This window comes from Pteropus alecto, unplaced genomic scaffold, assembly GCF_000325575.1.
Source record: "Pteropus alecto unplaced genomic scaffold, ASM32557v1 scaffold86, whole genome shotgun sequence".
NCBI lineage: Eukaryota > Metazoa > Chordata > Mammalia > Chiroptera > Pteropodidae > Pteropus > Pteropus alecto.
The window spans coordinates 742,107-761,359 of record NW_006442109.1 but is presented as its reverse complement, the minus strand read 5'-3'; the positions used below and the strand labels follow the sequence as shown (position 1 = coordinate 761,359).

Below are 19,253 nucleotides of genomic sequence, written 5' to 3'. Positions count from 1 at the left end.
ATATTTTCGATCAGACATAAGGAACCAGCTTTCTTACTTTTTTTTCTCTGGCTTCTTCCCAGTGGATACCATTCAGTGGCCCATGGATATTTGAATTAAAGGCAGGCCATTGCATATCTAAGTTGAGAGCTAGAACTGCTGGGTTGGAGTGAAATGTGAATTAGTAGAGGAAATATAATTGCTGGCTTTGACTCTTCCTTAAGGGATCTTTAAGATCTGAGACAGACCACCCATTAGTTGTGAATGGTTAGAGTTAGACATAGTCTTGCTTAAAGACAAAGGAACTCAAATGCGACTAGTGATTTTTCCAACTGTAAGATTTAAGAGTTTCTTTGCATGGTCTGTTCTGAGAACCTCCTTGAGCTTTGCCAAGGAACTGCCTTTAGGTTTCTTCCTCTCTTCTCCATTTCTTCCTCCATTCTTCTGCCTTCCTCCCTTTCTCACTCCCTTTTCCCATCCTTTCTCCTTGCTTTCATTTCTTCTGGCAGCTAGTGGAGAAACTAGAAGAAAACAATTAGCCAAAATAGCCATCAATTTAGACAGTATTCCATTCACCTCATTTGGGTCTTGTTATACAGTCTATGAGCCTACTGAGAGTATAAAGGAAGTAGAATAGTGAGCCTACAAATTGTAATAAATGATTCTATCCATATTTTGTTAGCATTTAGGGTATTTGGAGGTGGAGTGAGTAAAAGCTGTGTGACTGGGCCAGTGGAATAAGGTAGATTACTAGTTATCTCTGTGCTTAAGGATATTAGCATCACCCAACAAGCAACACTGGGCCACGCGTCCTTTCTTCATTTCAGTCACACTGTCTTACAAGCACAATCTAATTAAATCCTCATAGAAATCTTGTAAGGAAAATGTAATTATTGTGGCCATTTTACAGATGAGCAAACCAAGGCTTAGAAGTTTGGTATTTTGCCTAAAGTTATATATCTGAGTGGGTGGGTGGGGGGAAGCTAGTATATTAACCTTAACCAAAAGCCTGGCTTAGCCAAGGTCCCTCTGTGGCTTTCTGTTGTTAGACGGAAAAGGAGCCTAGTAGTAGCTGATGGAGAAGAAGGATTCTTCATGTTTACTTTTGAGCTACAAAGGCTGGAAGCATGAGGACAGCCTTTGTCATTGACAACTGGGGCCCACCCTGATCCCAAGGCTGTTACTCAAGCCACAAATGACCTGCTTCAGTGTGTTTAATTCAAGTCAGAAATACTTTATCTCGCTCCATAAAACAAGTCCATTAAATTATGAGTGTAGTGGTTCTGTCTAAACAATCTGAAGTAACACCTCTCTCACATTAAAACACATACTGTTGACCCTCGGACAATGCAGGGGTTAAGCGTGCCGACTTCCTGCACAGTTGAAAATCCACGTATAACTATAGTACTATGTTTTGAAGGAAAAAATTGGCCTCATAAACTAAGTATATGAAAGAATGTGATATTTTAATGAAAACCTTAGTAAACACTCAAATATTATGAGTTCGGTGTTTGTTCCTAGCTCAGAGTGTAGCCCATACTTATTTGGGTTTTGCTCTTGCTTCCAGCCAAGTGCCATGAATCAAGGAGTGTTCCTGGCAAGGTCTAGGCTCGGTTACAAGAAACAATAGAAGACACGGTTCCAAGCAAAAGGCAGGAGTGAATGTGCTGCTGACGGAGAGCAGGTTTGGCGGCGGCATCAGGGCACTTTCAGAAACTCTGCCGAACAGGTTCTATGTCAGCCCAGAGTCCCATGAAGGAAGCTCTGAAAACTGGAAGAAGGGTCCCCACTTGATCAGTCAGTCCCCTGTGTGTCTCCTGAGGAAAGGTCATCATATGTGTTATGAAGAAGACTCCTACTCATGTTACTAGTTCCTGTATTTCTATTAAATGTTATTGTTTCAAAGAATAACTTTCCTGGTGCTGGTTAAATAAATGTAGGTTAACAAACAAAAATAAATTTAATCTTAAACTATTAAGAGTCAAGTGTAGAAGAGGAGGTAGAAGTGCTTAGAACCAAATGTGACTACCTGTAAGAGCAAGGAGGACAGAAGCTTTATATTTTAATTGTAAATTTAAAAAAATCTTAATCTTGCCAATTTTTTTCTCCAAGGCAGTTGTTACTCAGTTTCCTACACTTATTTTTTTATACTTCTTTAATCACTCTTTTTATTTTTGCCTCACAGAAGCAATATTCAATTTATAAATACTTTTTGTTCTAAAAGATTATTTGTAGACTGGTAGTTAGGAACTAAAAATATGTTTCCTATAGACTTATAAATAGCAGTTAGACTCTCAATTGACCATTAATATAGTAAAACTTATCCTAATGATACTATATAATTATTTTATAGGTAAAAGAGTTCTTCATTCTAATTCTAAATCAAGTCTCCACCTAATTCATCAACTTGTCTGGACTCATTGTTATTCCAGTCAAAAATAAGAGAACAATTCAAAACAAAAAATGTCAAGTGTTTGTGGGGAATGTAATATAAGCTAAGGGGATGTCATGAAGACATGGGGCCATGTCTTCATGGGGAGGTGCCACTTTATCTAGGCTGTGGAGAATGGTTAGAATTTAAATTGGTGAAGAGAAAAGGGGAGAGTATTTCAGGCGAAATGAGCAAAAACGTGGAAATGGGAATAGTCATGGATAGGAAACACGGTGTGTTAATGGGGAAACTGGTGAAATCAAAGATTTATGCCATACTTGGGATGGCTTAGCATCTGGACTGCTTCAGATGAGGATTCTGGAACTTAAGAATAGAAGAAGGCATTTAATATTTGTTGAAATATTTGTTGAATGAATGTCTTGTATTTTGGTCCCTATCCTTCTTTATCTTTGGTTTATTCCATGTCATCTTCTTCTCTTGTTTCTTTCTTCCCAGCCCTCTCTAACCCTCAGTCACTTCCTCCTCTTCCCATCTTATATAAGTCTTTCCCTCATCTTCCTATGCAAAGGAGTGGGAGAATTTTAATTATTCTTAATTGGACCCAGCTGATTTTTGTAAATCTTGCTAACGAGGCTGTGATGTTTCACATCTCCATTTCCTGGCTCATCATTTCCCTTAGGGGCATTCTATTCTCCCCACCACATATCTGAGACCCGGAAGAGGGTGCATGTTGATATCTTGGTGTTTCTGAGCAGACTGCTCAGCAGTAGGCTCCTCCTGAAGGCCTCCAGCTGCCCAGAGCTCTGTAGCTTTGCCCACACAACAGATTTTAGTGGAACAAAGCTCAGGCTAGAAATGAAATGGATGAGTAGCGCTTTTTTTTTTTTTTTTTTTTATTCTGGCCATGACATTGGCAGTGAAGAATGTGTAAGAATTGTAGGAAGATCTTCCCTAGGCATCATCATTCCCCCTCTGCTCCTATCCTCCTGCCAATTTCAGTCTTTCTGGTTCAGATACCCAGCACTTCACCTTTATCACTACCCCCCAAATATTTCTTGCTTCTCGTAGCTTCTTCCTCTAGCCACGGAGGTTCTGTAAACTATTTCATAGGGTTATCTTGAAAAATTAATCTGTATGAGTTTTCAAATTACATTACCTAATTCATGACTGATTTTTCATTTGAAAAAACAAGTCAATCTTTTTATTCCACTGTTTTATGTTTTATTTTGTTTTTGTTTGTTTGGTTTAGTTGTGGTCTTGATCACAGTAAAAAATACTGTTGGGGGACCTTAAGTAAATAGAGGCTACATATGGGCATCATAAACATACATTCTATAGTCCCAGGACCCATGAATTTTTATTATGTGAATGCTTATAGGGATTTTGGGACAAAACATTTAAAATTAGGATGGTTGGATTGTATCTTGCATGTGTATGTGCTATATCTATGTTCTTATCAAAACAATTTCTATGAACCCTATAACTGGACCTGAGTTTCCATTCTTAGAGAGTTATTTCTTTCCTTGAGAGCAGAGTTCAGTTAAAATGTAGGAACCTATATGTTTAAGCTTATTGCTCATCCAACCTGAATGTGAATTAGTTTTAGATCCTTTGAGCTGTTAGACTCTTGAGAAACAGGCTCCGAGGAGTGTAAGGAGGAGGCACAAAAGTTCTTTGAATTAATCCTTAGCTGTTGCTATCAACATATGGAGCTTTAAAAAAATACAAATTGGTGGGCCTCACTTTTTGAAATTCGGGTTTGGTAGGTCTGGGGTATGGCATGGGCATATGCATTATAAACTCCATGACTGATTCTGATACCTAGTTGAAATGTAGCCTCTGACTAAAGCATATAGAGCCTTTACCTTAGCAGAGTATCATTATATTGACTGCTTGAAAGAGAGGCCTAAGCCCAAATGGGTAGACAGGCCTGGGTGGGATTCTGCAATAAAGGGCTTGTTTTGAAATGGTGTTCTGTGTTTCAATGGGAGCAGTCTTTATGGAGGAGTCTCTGGCCAGTTTGGGCTACTCATTTAGGGGATAATCTCTGCTGTCATTAGGAAAAGGGAGAGGTTTCTTATCACATCAGAGGCTTCCTTTTGGGGGTGCCACGTTGAGTGATATTTAGGCTCTGTGCTGTGCAGAGCAGCTGGGGAGAGGAGGAGCTATCAGCTAGCAGCTGGCCCCCAAAGCAGCATCAGTATGCAAATACATTTGGAACCTACAAGTTAGCAACTTCAGTGCCTTTTGTCACACATCTTCTCTGGGACATTTCTACCCAGTGACTGTTGTGCCTGCTGTTTATACATTAGTCCTTTCATCAGGGCTTTCTTTGAGGTGCGTGGTCCCCAGATTTCTTTAGTATAGAAATAAATTTTCCCTGCACAGAAATACTTGGTGGAAAAAAGGAATCTCGAACAAAATTATTCAGTGTTCTCCCTGGGGAGGGCTTTTCGCATGGCCTTTCTCCTCTCACTTCCTCCACAACATCCATACAGCAAAAATAAAAACACACTCAGCCCTCTTTCAGGATCATTATAATTTGAAGGGTTTGCCCAGTCTGGGTGTAGGCGAAAGGAATCGTGATTTAGAGCAGATGTGCTTTTCTTATGTAACCTGAGCTTGAGGTACCAAAGGGAAACTTTTGAATCACTCAGATCCTGAAAGTGCACCCCAGAGAGTCTGTTTTCCTGACAACCACCTTACTTCCTCTGCCTTACCCCAACTCCACCCCAAGCCTCAGGAGAAAAGGCGATTGTTGTAAACCCTTGCCAAGAGAGACTTCTGCAGGGAAAGTTCATCAGAGCTGGGTGTGGTTCTGCCTTCTGCTCCAGCTACTTGATGGGGGGTGTCGGTATGGCCAGCAGAGTGGACCCCAGGGATATCAGACCTCTACCATTTTCCTGTCTCCGTTTGAAGAACTGGTGTCCTTTCGTTTGTGTTCTTTTAAACACACATCCTACTGAGGGCCCAGGAAGACATTCCAGATCCTCGGAGTGGGACCGTGGCATGTTTGCCATTGTATCCCAGCATCTACCATAGGTTTTGGCAGATAGTGAGTACTTTAAAATGTTTGTTGAATAAATGATAATGACCATTCTGCCTTCTGGCTCTGGTCTAATAAGGGCTGATTCTGTTTCTACTTCATAGCTACCAAGATTTCCTCCTAATCTCAGCAAAAACCTTCATGCCATGCCCACTCTCCTCAAAGATCAAGTTTTGGCCCTTGGAGATGGAGTATAATTATTTAAATATGGTCTTGATGAAGGATTGCAGCTTGTCACTGTGGAGACACATGGGTGCAAGTCTCATTTCTCATTTTATCTGTTTTTTTTTTTTTTTTTCTTAGCAGCTCTTTGCCCACCACTGACAAGCTGAGACTTGTAAAATGCTCCTTAAGTCAAAGTAGGGTGTCCCCAGCACAAGTAGCATCAATTCCGGTCCCAGCCTGCAGCTAAACTTCTTGGACCAAGGCCAGGCGCACAGATTCTTTCTCTGTAGAATGGGGATAAAAATACCACTTCATTTGTGGCCAGGAGACAAATGTATTTAAGAATTGGAACAGTGTCATGGCTGAGTGGGGGGCTCAGGATCCAATGGCCTGGGTGTAGATACAAGCTTCATCACTTCCTAGCTATATGGCTTTGAGCATGTGACTTTATCTCTTAGTGCCTTGGTTGCCACCATGGTAAAAACAGGTTCTTAATAAGGTTCATAGTAGGACCCACCATGTGGGATCGTTGTGAGAAATAAAATGAAATTTCATTTTCAGTGTGAGATCAGTGCGTGGCACTTAGTTAGGAAATGTTTACTTTGAATTGAAAGCAAGCACTCACTGGATGATAGAATTCAATAATCATTAGCATTTGGTCACACTGGAATTTTATCTGTGATTTTCCTACTCTTCTGCCCAAGCAACAGTCTGCACTACTATGACCATTTTGACTTTGGCGTTTAGAATCTGCTTAAAGTCTTTAGCGGACAAGAGAAATGGAACATTTCATTGGCTTTTCACCTTTAGAAACAGAAATGGTGGAGTAATGGTACAGAGAAGCTGCCAACAGACTGGAGGCTTACTGAATGGGTTTTTGGTTTGGGTCAGAAAGAATATGTATATTTTCTCTGTAAAGAGCTAGTAGGTAATACATATTAATAATTTGTGGCCATCATCTTTCTGTTTCATTAATTTTTATTTCATTTTTTTTTGGTAGAAGAAAAGTATGTCATGTACACAAAAGGCAGTATAACATATATAAACAGTTTGAAGCAAGGCTTAGCAAACTATGGCTTATGGACCAAATTTTGCCTATGGCGTCTTTTTGTGGGGCCCATGAGCTAAAAATGGTTTTTATTTGTAAAGAATTATGAAAAAACCCAAAGAAGATATGAGAAAAATTGTATGTAGCCCTATTGACTATCTTGCCCTTTACAGAAAAAGTTCGTCAACTTCTGGTTTAAAGAATAATAATAAATCACCCCTCCTCTCACCTTCACCTGCTTTATAAAACGGAATACCACTAATATCTTTGAAACTTGTGGGTACCCCTCCCTGACCACATTCATCACCTTCCCCTACATAAGTAACCACTATTCTGAATTTTATGTTATTCTTCCTTTGCTTATATCATTTTTATTATACACAATATCATTTATTTTGTGTTTTTATTGACCTCTGTCTAAATGGAATAGTACTGTACATTTCATTTATTTTGTGTTTTTATTGACCTCTGTCTAAATGGAATAATACTGTACATTTTCTTCCATTACATGCCTTATTCTCTTAATATTATCTTTTTTCTCAATATTAAGTTTTGAGAGTTATCCATGTGGATGCATGCAGCTGTATTTTATTACTTTTTCTGCTATAGTATCTTCCTGTGTGCATATACCATATATTATCTTTTTTCTCAATATTAAGTTTTGAGAGTCATCCATGTGGATGCATGCAGGTGTATTTTATTACTTTTTCTCTGCTATAGTATCTTCCTGTGTGCATATACCAGGCATATTTATTTGTTCTACTCTTAGTGGATATTTGAGTTGTTTTCTACTTTTTTTTTTCTATTACGATCACTTGTTATTAATATATTCATTTCTATTTCATGATATATATGTGCAAGAGATTCTATACAATTAGAATCACTGGGCAACAAGTATATGTAATTTCAACTTTACACAGTGGTGTCAGGTGGTTTTCCAAAGTGATTTTATCAATTTCATTCTGTTCTGGTTATCTAATGCTATGTAGCAATCTACCCCAAGTTGAGTGGCTTAAAACAATAATTTTATCTTGCTTGTGATTTTATGGTCAAGAGTTTGGGAAGACTTTGGCTAAGCAATTTGTCTCTAATCCATGTAGTGTAAGCTGAGGCTGCTGGGGCTGGAGGGTTCACCCCTAGGATGGCTTCTTTACTCATGTATCTGTATCTCTGGTCTCTTTCCACAAGGCATCTCATCATCCAGGGCATTTCCACATGGCTTGGTGTTCTCAAAGAATGGTGGCCTCAGGGTAGTCCAACTTCTTATATGGTGGCTCAGGGTCCCAAAAACAAATATTCCAAGGGTTTGGAAGTGGCAGCTGCCAGTCTCTTAAGGCCTGAACGTAAAAATTTGCATAACATCATTTCTGCCACATGCCATTGGTCAAAATAGTCACAGAGCCTACCCAGAATCAAAGGGAGAGAATATAGACTCCTCAATCTTTTGGGAGTAAATATAATAGATTGTAATAATTAGGGCTGCTATCTTTAATATGCCACACATTCCTTATAGTAAGATATGAGAGGTCCTGTTGCTACACATTCTTGTAAACACTTAGTATTAGACTTTAAAATTTTTCCTGTTCTGATGACTATGAAAACTAGAAAGAATATTTAAAACATCATTCACTGAATATTTACTGTGCACCAGACTTTATGCTAAATGCTTTTAATTGTTTTCTTTATTTTAATCTTGACAACAACCATGTGAAGTAGATACTCTTACCCTAAGAGAGATTAATTAACTTGCCAAAGATCAAATTGCTAATAGGTGGCAGAAGATAGATTTTAACAGAGATTTACCTGACTTCCAAGCCTACGCATTTAATTTTTTTTCCTATTCCAAGTTGTGAGCTGAGATGATGATTCAAGGCAGAGGTTAAACTATGAAAAAAATGTAAGACATTAAGAAATAATGATTAAATAATACACAAAGTGATAAGAAAAAATATAACTTAAAAACTGTATTCATTTAACTTGGGAGCATCATTTCTCCCTTTCTCTATCAAGCAGTGAAAAATATGTATTTGACTCCAAAAGTGAAAAAAAAGAAACAAAACCCAAAACTTTTAATGCTCAATAGTAATCAGTGTTACAGTTTTCAGCGATGGTCTGGAACTGACCTTGTGCTGTGTAGAGTATGGTGGAAGAAGCAGAAATATTCCTTTCATCTAAATCAAGGCAACATTACGGCTTTTGTGATTTGACCAGCCCAAAAGGGAAGGATGAGAATCATCTTGCCACAGGAGATTTTGGATCATATATCCTTTTTCCAGATGAATAAGAAAAAAGCTGGTGCCACATCAGCATGTCATTCACCAGCCAGATATTTACAATGAAAAATGGACTTTTCCATAGTGCAAGGATTCCCAGGGCAAGAGACAAAGCCTCAAAAGATCACGTGGGGACATCTCATGGTGATAGAGCTTATGACTTAACCCCACACATATACCCCCCACTTCATTCGTGGAGTGGATTCCCTTCCTTGAGGAGAACACATTTTCTTGATACATTTCAGAAAGAACTCATGAGGTCAAGTCAGAACTGATTTCCACGGGCACCTTAGTTGCTTAATTTCTGAGATTCTAGATTCCAAAACATTTGGAATCATTCCTTAGATACACCATTCTTTGCCCAAACTTCAATTTCTTTCACTAACTGAATTAATCTTCCTCATCCTTCTTCTCTCAAGCTGTTCTTTTCTAGGCATCCCTTGTGATTCGCTTTTCCTGCTCTTAGCACACTTTGTTAAGTCTCAGTGTTTTCCTTACTTCATTGCATCTCATCTTAACCAGCTTCTGTTTCATAGCAATCAGTACTTCCAGGTTTATACATGCATCTATTTTTCTGAATATTGCCCAAAGTGGTTAAGGTCAGAGTTTTATCTAAATTATTTACCCAAGTTTGAATATCATCCCAAAGGAATGGGATGTGGGTTATGTATGAGCCATTCATTTTTTGTTTTCTTGCCTTTTCTGTCTTCAAGAATTTTGGATTAGTGACTCACCAGTCTAGTTTTACTTTCTGCTGCCCTGTTATTAGTTAAAAGCTGGACTGAAGAAGTTCTAATCACACATAAAATATCTACTGCTAGTATCATACATACACTCAAATGTAATTTCATATACACATACACTAATTATTGACTTAAAATAGCAAAACTAGAAATTCTTTAAGTTTTATAATCTCATGGTGGATGTTACTTAGGGTCTATTAATATATTTGTGGTTTAAAAAATAACAGAACTTAAAAGAAGAAAATTCGGGCTTAGGGATCATACACTACCCACTTGATTATAGGGAACACAGTTCTTTCATGGTGATGTTCTCAGCCCTGACAGTTCTCTTCTCCTAGATGATTTAGTAGGCTTCTTAGTGCCTGGTAATGAATTTTCAATTCTATTGACCTCTAATGGTGACCAGATGACATGCAGTCGTAGAGGAGGCTGCAGATTTCTCTTGTGCAGGTGGTAATGTCAATGTGTGAAAATGACTTAATTTGGGTTAAATTTCTTTTGTTTCTTTTTTTACTGATTCTATACTGACATCTATCTTTAAGTACCTCAAACAATCATGGGCGCAGATTGTTTTAAGGCTTTTGTGCCTTTCCCCCACAGTTCTTTGTAGTCAAACGAAAATAATTGAGAAAACACCTTATTTTTGAGATTTTGTAGGGAATCTATGTACGATAACTTCTTTTATAAGGGACAATCCTAGGAAAGTAAAAGAAAATATTTGTCTTAAAAAATTTTCAATGTAAGAAAGTGAGCTCCCTAACGAGATAGAAGGCCTACAAGAGCTCTGTTTTCCTATTTAAAGTGTCCATTTAATTCACCTAATATGTGGAAATACCTGTTCATTCATTCCCTTATCTTACTTTCTACTTACCGGTAGGGCTGATATATCAGTGGGATGAAATTTGGAGAATGCCCTTCTGTTTACTTGCTTTTGTTTCTCTTATGGATTCATTCAAAGACCCTTTTGGAAAAGTGACAAGGAGGATTATGTTTGTTCAGCAAATCCTTATGAACCTAGCACTTTGGGCAGAGAAAGAAATTGGATCATAGTAAAAACAGTTTTAACTATTGAAAATACCATGAATAATGAAAGCTCAGTGGTGCACCTGTCAGGTTGCATGAGACAGTTTTCTATTCAATGTTTTGGAGTGACCTTGGATCGTTTCTTGATTCGGTCGGTTCTCGTCATCATTTTCATCATTACTATAATTCGTTGATCACTTATAGTGCCAAGGGCTGCACACGTTGATTGACACAAATCATCTTTTCTGGCTTGCACAGTTCCATTTCAACTTGCCTGGGGTAGGAAGGTTTGGAAAGAAAAATGGTTTGTATGTGATAATAGTCTTGTCCACCTCAGTTGCTTGTTTTCAGCCGCATGTCAATCTTTGCAGTATTAAAACACATAAGATTGTGAAGGGAATTAGCTTTAAGCCAAATGACAAAGTAAGACAAAGGATTTTTCAGTCCCTTTGACTCTCCTTTTATCTTCCCTTGGATTGCATAAGTTTCCCACTTAAGAACTATGTTATTTTGTTTTCTTATCTCTATTGTAAGTGGTTATGTGTGAATTAAGAGAATATGTATGTTGCTGAGGCTAGAGTGTAATTATGGTCCTGGGTGTCATTTACATTTTAATGTCGCACTTAATGTGAAGTGATGTCTTTCGTGGGAATTTGAGTTAAAGAAGCCTTATGAGGAGATAGGGTACGTGTTTGGAGGCCGAGGCTGGGTACAGGTTTACCAGCACCCCTAGAATAAATTATGGTTGTGAAGTAGTGTTTACTGCCTATCCACATCTGCCTTGTCTTCTTAATTCTTGGATTAGAACCATAGACTTTTCAGGTTCAGACTTTATAGGTCTTCTAGGCCCAGATGATGTAACTGAGGCCTGGAGCAGTCAAAGGTCTTCCCCAACATGACATAGCTCACTAGCATCAGAGCTGGAGGGAGAACCAGATGTCATCTCTCCCAGTAGTGGAACTGACAATTAAAGACCAGGCTTGCAAGTATCCATGTTTTAGTCTGAAGGAGGCTTGTTAAATTCCATTTCCTCCTAAGAGTTCCTAAGGGAAGCTTTTAGATAAGTAATGCCTGTTTTTTTTTTTTTGGTAGATCCTCTGGGTGAAATGATTTCACAAGAGCTTTAAAAAAGGTCTCTGGCCCTGACACTCCTCACCAAATGCTGGTTAGGATTGTGCTTAGTTGGAGATAGCATCTCCTGGACCCCAGAGGCCCTGTCTGAAGTCTTTCCAGATATTCCAGAAAGTGTGGGGAGCCCTAAGATTAAATTCAGTGGGTGTCCAAAGTTGTACACTGACTTCCATATAAAGTCTCTTCTCTGAGATTCTTAACATTTTTATGATGAAGTATTTTAAGCATGCAGCAAAGCACTAAAAAACAGTAATGAACACTGTTACTCATTAGAGCTTAATTTTTTTTTTTCCGTATCTGTTTCACATCACTATAAAAATAAACAAAGCAGGTACAGTAGAAATACCCTAAGTATTCCTTTCCCTGCCTTCTTCCCCTGAGGAAACCACTGAATTTGGCACTCATAATTTTTTTTGCATATTGTATACTTTACATATGTATCCGTGAACATCGGTACTTATCCATAAATAGTACCTAGTCAAATTTTGCGTATTTTTAAACTTTCTATAAATAGTATCAGACTGTGTGATTCTCATACTTTGCTTATTTTGTTCAACATTGTTTTAGGGATTTATCCATGTCGAAACATGTAGTCTGTAATTACAGTCTGTAGTCTGCTATAATTTATATTACTTAAATATGCCACTACTTATCTTTTTGTTGCTCACTTATATCTTCCCATTGTACTTGAATTCTTTTTTCAGTCATGAATTTCTTTTGTGACCCCTGAAGAGTAACACCGTAAACCAGAGCTTGCTATTACAACAGGAAAATGCAGATGCAGAAGCTAAAGGGAGTGCGTGGGGTTTGAAATGATAATAATGTGAAATTCTATGCTGGATGTTGTGAGAGCCACCTCTAAGATTTGGGAAAGAAAATTTGTTTTTATACTGCTAGCTTTTCTTTCTTCCAAAAGCATATTTAAAGCAGACCTCTGAATGACTTTAAGGTTGTGTTTTTAAGAAAATTTTTTTCTTAAACAAACCATTTCTCTCCCTTGTTCTTGTTTTCTTCTTTCTGCTTGTGAGGGGGGCCGTTGGACCTGAACTGTTGCCCGGGAACTTTGGGCTGATTCATCCTCTATTTACCACACATTCTTGAAAAATTGATAAAAAGGAGGTGGGGGAAATGATGTAGGAGATTAGTTTGGGATTTTCAGAGAGGAGTGCCAGGAAAGACTATTTCCCCTCTTCATAGCCCCCACCAAAGAAACTTTCCCCTTATCTGAATGTCCCTCCCTGAGCAGACGGGCTCATTTAATGTGGCTTTATTTTCATGAGGTTCCCTTATGTCCCTGCTTGCTCTCTTTTCCTGGATCCATGAACCTCACTGAAGTTATCCCATCTGGTAATGGCATCGTCTGTGATCTCCGTTTAACCATATTTAGTGAGGCTGAAATCATGTGTCCCAGCACTCTTGAGGGAGAGCTATTTCCAGGAAGGCAGAGGGCCAGTGGGGGGTAAAGCAGACAGCACAGCTGCAGCAAGGGTTGTAAAAAAGATTAAACCCTCCCCACAGCTGAATGTATTTACCAGTGTAAATGTCGATCTCCTTTTTTTTTTTTTTTAAACCCTCAAGGGACCCCGAAGAGAGGGATGTGTCTCTGGAACCTTAACTACGCAAAAAAAAAAAAAAGAAAAGAAAAGAAAAGAAAAAGAAAAAAAAAATGGTACTATGGTTGGGAATGCAGCTGACCCAAGGCAAGAAGCTTTAAGAGCTAAGAGAGGGTCACAGAAAGGTTAAGGGGAAGGAAGGTGGGGGGTGAGGGAGCTCAGATGGAATATTTCAGGCACTGTAAGCTTTTAAATAAATATTCCCACCCCTGTCCTTGGCTTATCAAGTTCTCCCAACCTTTTGAAGTTTACTAATCTTGCCACTCTCACACTCGCTGTGTTCTAGTCGATAGAGACTGGATCTGGTTTGAACTGTCACATTGTACCTGAAACTAAGGCAAATGAGTGCTGGGAGGTGAGTTATCAGGAGGGAAGTATCTGTGGGGGCCCCAGGGCCTGCTGAGAAAGTCAAAGTAAAGGTAAATGCCCTCCTGACCTCCTGATCAGATCATCTCACTCTGTTCATTGGTGCTTAAGGACTGGAATGCTCAGATGGCCCCTGGCTAGGGTCTTATACCTTCTCTTACAATTTCTTGGTTTCTCTTCCGGTTGTAAGCTAATGATTTATTTATGATATGTCATCCAAGATGCTCCTAGCTTAATTGCAGGATTATCAAAACCCAAACAAGATCCAGATATGATAAACTGGTGTAGAAATAGTCATCGTTGAAAATATTTGAGAATCGTTGTTTTTGAATGTTTCCTACTGGTCACATGAACACCACAGTCTATTTCAGGGCACAATAAATGATATTTAAGAAGGGTTAACACTTTCTGGACACTCACCATATGCCCCACACTTTGTTAAGCTCCTTTATGTGTATGTAGTCTCATTCTATCTTTCCAACAGCCCTATGAATAAGTCCTATTTTATAGATGACAAAATTGAGGCTTCAGTAATTTCTCCAAGATTACAGAAGGTGAAAAAGCTAAAGTTTGAGCTTATATCTGAAAAGATCTGGAGCATATCTTCTTACTGTTACATTGGCATGGTATGTGGTATTTGGGATTATATATTTTTTTCTTTTTCTTTTCTTTTTTTTAAGTGAGGCAACCCTTGGTCGACCTCACGGATTGCAAGGAATTTGTCATTTACAATCCCTTATTTTTTATTTTTTAGTTTTTAGTTTTTACACCTACAGCACCTGATCTTCCTAGGTGGTCTCTCATCCAAGTACTAACCAGACCCGACCCTGCTTAGCTTCTGAGATCAGAAGGGATTGAGCTTGTTCAAGAGGGCATGGCCGTAGACTGGGATTATAGTTCAATTGGGTAGCATGAGGATGCTAAATTGACTTAGAAACTACCTTTTTTGTATTAGTGTTCTGTACAGAATCTACAAGGCTTCGTTCATGGTATTAAAATTTGGAGAAGTCTTTGGATGTTCTAGGAATTTCTCATTTTCTTCCTACTAAAGCTGACCACTTAAATCATTTATCCATTCATTCATTATTTGTTAGGAGACAAGTTCTTGCCAGATACTGTGCTAAATGCTAGGGAGACAGCAATAAGCAATAGCAGACATGGATTGTGGGCCCAGGGAACTGGAGTCTAGTGTAATTAAATAATGACCAAATCATGAAATTTCTCTTGGGATAAAGTGCTGTGCAGGAGAGGGGTACAGGGTGTGAGTGTTCATGAAGTGGGGACATGACTGGTCAGAGTGGTTGGGGAGAGCTTCCTGGAACTGGATGCAGGAGTAATGTGTGCATGGGGAGATTCCATGACTATTTGGGGTGCAGTCTTAGACTTCTCAGCCGAGGAGCACCCTTTGGAAAATTGCTTGGATTAAAACTTTAGTTTTTAGCCTAGAGAAAAAGATGCTCAAGGTTATGAGAATTCCAAGCCTGTTCTGAAAGTCAGCCGAGCATGTTGTACACTCAAGAACAAATTAGCATAGAATGGATGCCCAGGAGACAGGAGGCTCCCACTTGTCCAGCCTAAAAATAGACCTGAATATCTCTTGTCTGTTGGAGAGTGGTTATAATAGAGACTGGTACTGTTTATCTAGCCTGTATCATGTACAGGGAGACAATCTCTAGAGTGATCTAATATTTATTTAAGCTCCATAAAAATATATCCAGTGAAGTTTCTTCTAAACAGAGCAGCAATCATAGAATCCTGGAAAGTAGTGGTAGAAGGATGTTAATGAATGTTAATTGAGAAGTATTGTTTTCAGTTCTAGCTCCCTATTTGGCCAATGAGAGCAGTAGGCAAATTTACATAGCTAGGCTCACTCATTCATTCACTCTCTCAGCGGCTGTGGCCCCCGTGGCAATCCAACCAGACAAAACTCCTGCCTTTACTGAGGTACATTCTAGTGGATCTCCAAAGTTTCCCAGTCTCAGCCCAGTTCTCCTTTATGACATATTCAGTTTCCAGATCTTACTCCTCACTAGAAATGAGTTCTCCTAGAGGCAAGAATGCATTGTTTCATTCAATGACTCTTTCAAAAGTTGGAGCTCAGAGTTATAATGACCAAGGCAAATGTCTGTGAGAACCTTCTATAGTAAAATGATGTCAATATCTTCCTTATTTAACATACAGTTCTCCTGAAAAATCAAATATTATCACGCCATGGCAAAGTCATGCTATGTTTTGACTCCTAGCATTAGCTAGTGTTGGCTTTAGCTGGGGATTGTTGGGAAAGTATTATTTTATTGCTGTTTTTTTATATTGCATCAGCAATAAAATATTGATTTTTAAGGGCTTTTTTAAAGTTTATTGTTCTTAGAGTAAGAATAATAGTCTCCATTGAAGGTTGAAAAGTCATCTATTTCTCTTTAAAGCCATCAAGACCTAATTTCTTCTTTTCAGATGATCTTTATCATTTTATTATTTCTGTGTTAAGTGAGGAATTAGGTTTTTCCCCCATAAATGTCTATCCCTGAAAAGTAATATCTATTTACTGAGTGATTATCACCAGTTTTAAATTAATATACTATTTTCAATGGATGACTTTCCTAGTGAGGCCCCAAACATTTTTATTGTTGATGACAATTCTGTGTTTCCTGGATATTCCCAATCAATGTAATGTAAACCTAATAATAATAACAATGTGTAGTGCTTGCTATGGGTTAGGAATTGTTTCAACTGCTTTAATAGAACTCATTTTAATTTTCACAATAACCCTGGGAAAGATGTGTTATTATTTTTCCATTATGCAGATGAGGAGACTGGTTAAGGTTAAAGACCAGGATGTTAAAACATCACCTTTAGCGCTATAATAACTATAATTCCTCACTTCATTCCCAGTTTTCACTAAGTATGCTAAGTACCTCTAAGTCAGTTGTTTGTTGTGTAAAGTTCCATCCATTTTTCAGTCTCTGAAAGTCAGAGCTGATAATGACTTTGGCCACCAACTGGTTCGACTGCCCTCTCTTTGTGCTTCTTCACCAAACTTTCCAGGGGAATCAAAAGCTTCAGGAAAAAGCCCTAGGACACTCTTCACCCTGCTTCAGTTGCCTTTTATCTAAATCTTTCTGGTGATATGCTCCTAATGAGCTGATCTTTGCCATTGAAATTCTGGTTTTGTTTTGCTTTATATTGTTGTGTTGGCTCTATGGGAGGTCTTTTAACACATGAAAATGCCCCTTATCCCCTTCAGGGCTACACACTGTGCCACATTTTATCTAGTTAGGCTGCTGGCTTTTGTCAAGGAGTGATGGACGTGTGGGATTCAGAGGTCAAAAGTTCTACATCCTTACTGCTCATAATGTGGTCCACAGACCAGCAGCATCAGCATCATCTGGAAGCCTGTTGGAAATGCAGACTTTCAGGCCCCGCCCCAGACCTACTGAGCTAGAATCTGCATTTATCAGGTTTCCCATTAAATTCTGGGGAGTGATGTTCTACTTTGCAGTCTAGAGAATTGGATTGGTTGGGTTAATTTTAGAATTTTACTCTTCTTCTTGTTTCTCTCCTATATCCCCATCCCTAAGTAACTAGGGCAGAGCTTACCTCTGATAATTTCTCTTATTAATATACTTTTCTCAAAGTCTAAAAATGAAAACAAATGTTCCCCTTTGGGTTTCATACCTGTTCTTATTTCATGAAGTATACTGTCTCTAGGCAGCTTACATTTAAAAAAAATTCTGAAATGCTATGTGTTTTACTATTTCTCTGAAGTTTTCAAGAAATATTATCCTTGTTTTCCCATGCTTCATATTGGTAGAAAAAGATTGTTTTCTTTTCATAAGCTGACTATGATACAACTGCTTTTGATGTGAGATTAGAACCCACATTGTGGAGCCAAATTATTTTCCTTTGAAGTCCTGTAATTGCAGCTTGATTTCAACTAGATATATTTCTTATCTAAACAAACCAACAGTTAATACTTCACTGGGAGCATTCTACTGTTGTGATATGTTTGGAGTAGCACTTTATTTATCACACTGCTTACAGTGGACCCTTGAACGACATGGGTTTGAACTGCACAGATCCACTTGTGTATTTTTTTTTCAATAAATACTGTAAATGTATGTTCTCTTCCTTGTGGTTTTAAAAACATTTTTTCTTCTAGCTTACTTTATTGTAAGAACATAGTATGAAATACACATAACATACAAAGTATGTATGAATTGACTGTTTATGCTATTGATAAGGCTCCTAGTCAACAGTAGGCTATTAGTAGTTAAGTTTTTGGAGAGTCAAAAGTTATTCATGGTTTTTGACTGTACAGGGGGTCAACATCCCTATTCCCCTCGTTGTTTAAGGGTCAGCTGTATTTATTTTTCAAGCGGAAAAGAATATATTACATCTTTAATCATATTTTAAAGTTCCCAGAATTTGAGTGATCTCAGGTTTTAGTTTTAAATTTAGTTTTAATCTTAAACAGAAAAGTGTGATACCAAAGTAACTGGACGGGGTAAAGGCACATAACAAATTGGCATAGTCTTGGAGCCTGAAAGAATTTATGATTTAGAAAAAACCTAGCTGTGGATAAAATTTCTGAAGAAAATTCAAAATGCCTTTTAGGATGCTATTGTGATTTTCAGTGAAGACATTTATTAGGCCACGACTGTGTACACAATCCTTAGTTGCTCCAGCTCTGAAGAACATATGTCCTAGATTTTCTGGAATAGTCTTAATTTCGTTTTTTCGTGGCCAGGCCATGTATCTCCATTTTGAGTCTAGCAAATATGTCCACAACAGGGGAATCAATCAGCAGAAGGTGAAGGAGCTGACTCTCAGTGAGGAGTCACAATGCCTGCATTTTCCTCTTCTACATTTGCTTCACCTGGAAAGTATAGGAAATGGTTCGGAAAGGAAGACAGGCTGGGAAAAATTTATGCACATGGAAAGATTTTTAGGAAACTCTGCCACCCATTCTTGGGCACTTGCTTTATCCCATCCCATCTGAGAAGAATTAAGTTTTTGGCAAAGCTCAATTATAGGCCAAATTAAACCTCCACTTGCATTGGACCTTGGAGCTTTTTTTGCAAACAAATTGTACAGTCAGTAAACTAGGCATCAGGCAGTAAAATACACACAATAAAATATTTTTGTTAATTTATGTACAAGACTAGGAATTCAAACTTGCTTGATTTTATATCCAATTTAGATTAGCTTGAACAAGGAGTTTAAAGATAGTGTGGTTAATCCGAATTTAAAGAAAATCACAAAAACCTTTTTAAACAATGTTCTTTCAACTATCTTCCCTATCAGTACTGTCTTAATACTCCTCACTTTGAAAACAAAAAGAAACTTACGCTTGGTTACAAATAGCAATAATTCCCACTTTGAATTTATTTTTACATTTATTTCTTCTCTGGGAAGAACTGTAGAACAGGGCTGTGCCTAGCCCTCTCGCTGTTGGTTTGAAATGTTCAAAATAAAAA

General features: G+C 38.2%; 1 pseudogene; it reads right to left on the bottom strand.

Annotated features, from left to right (window-relative positions):
* Positions 1-14,546: 14,546 nt before the first annotated feature.
* Positions 14,547-14,665, bottom strand: LOC112469840 (annotated as a pseudogene).
* Between the last annotated feature and the right edge of the window lie 4,588 nt (positions 14,666-19,253).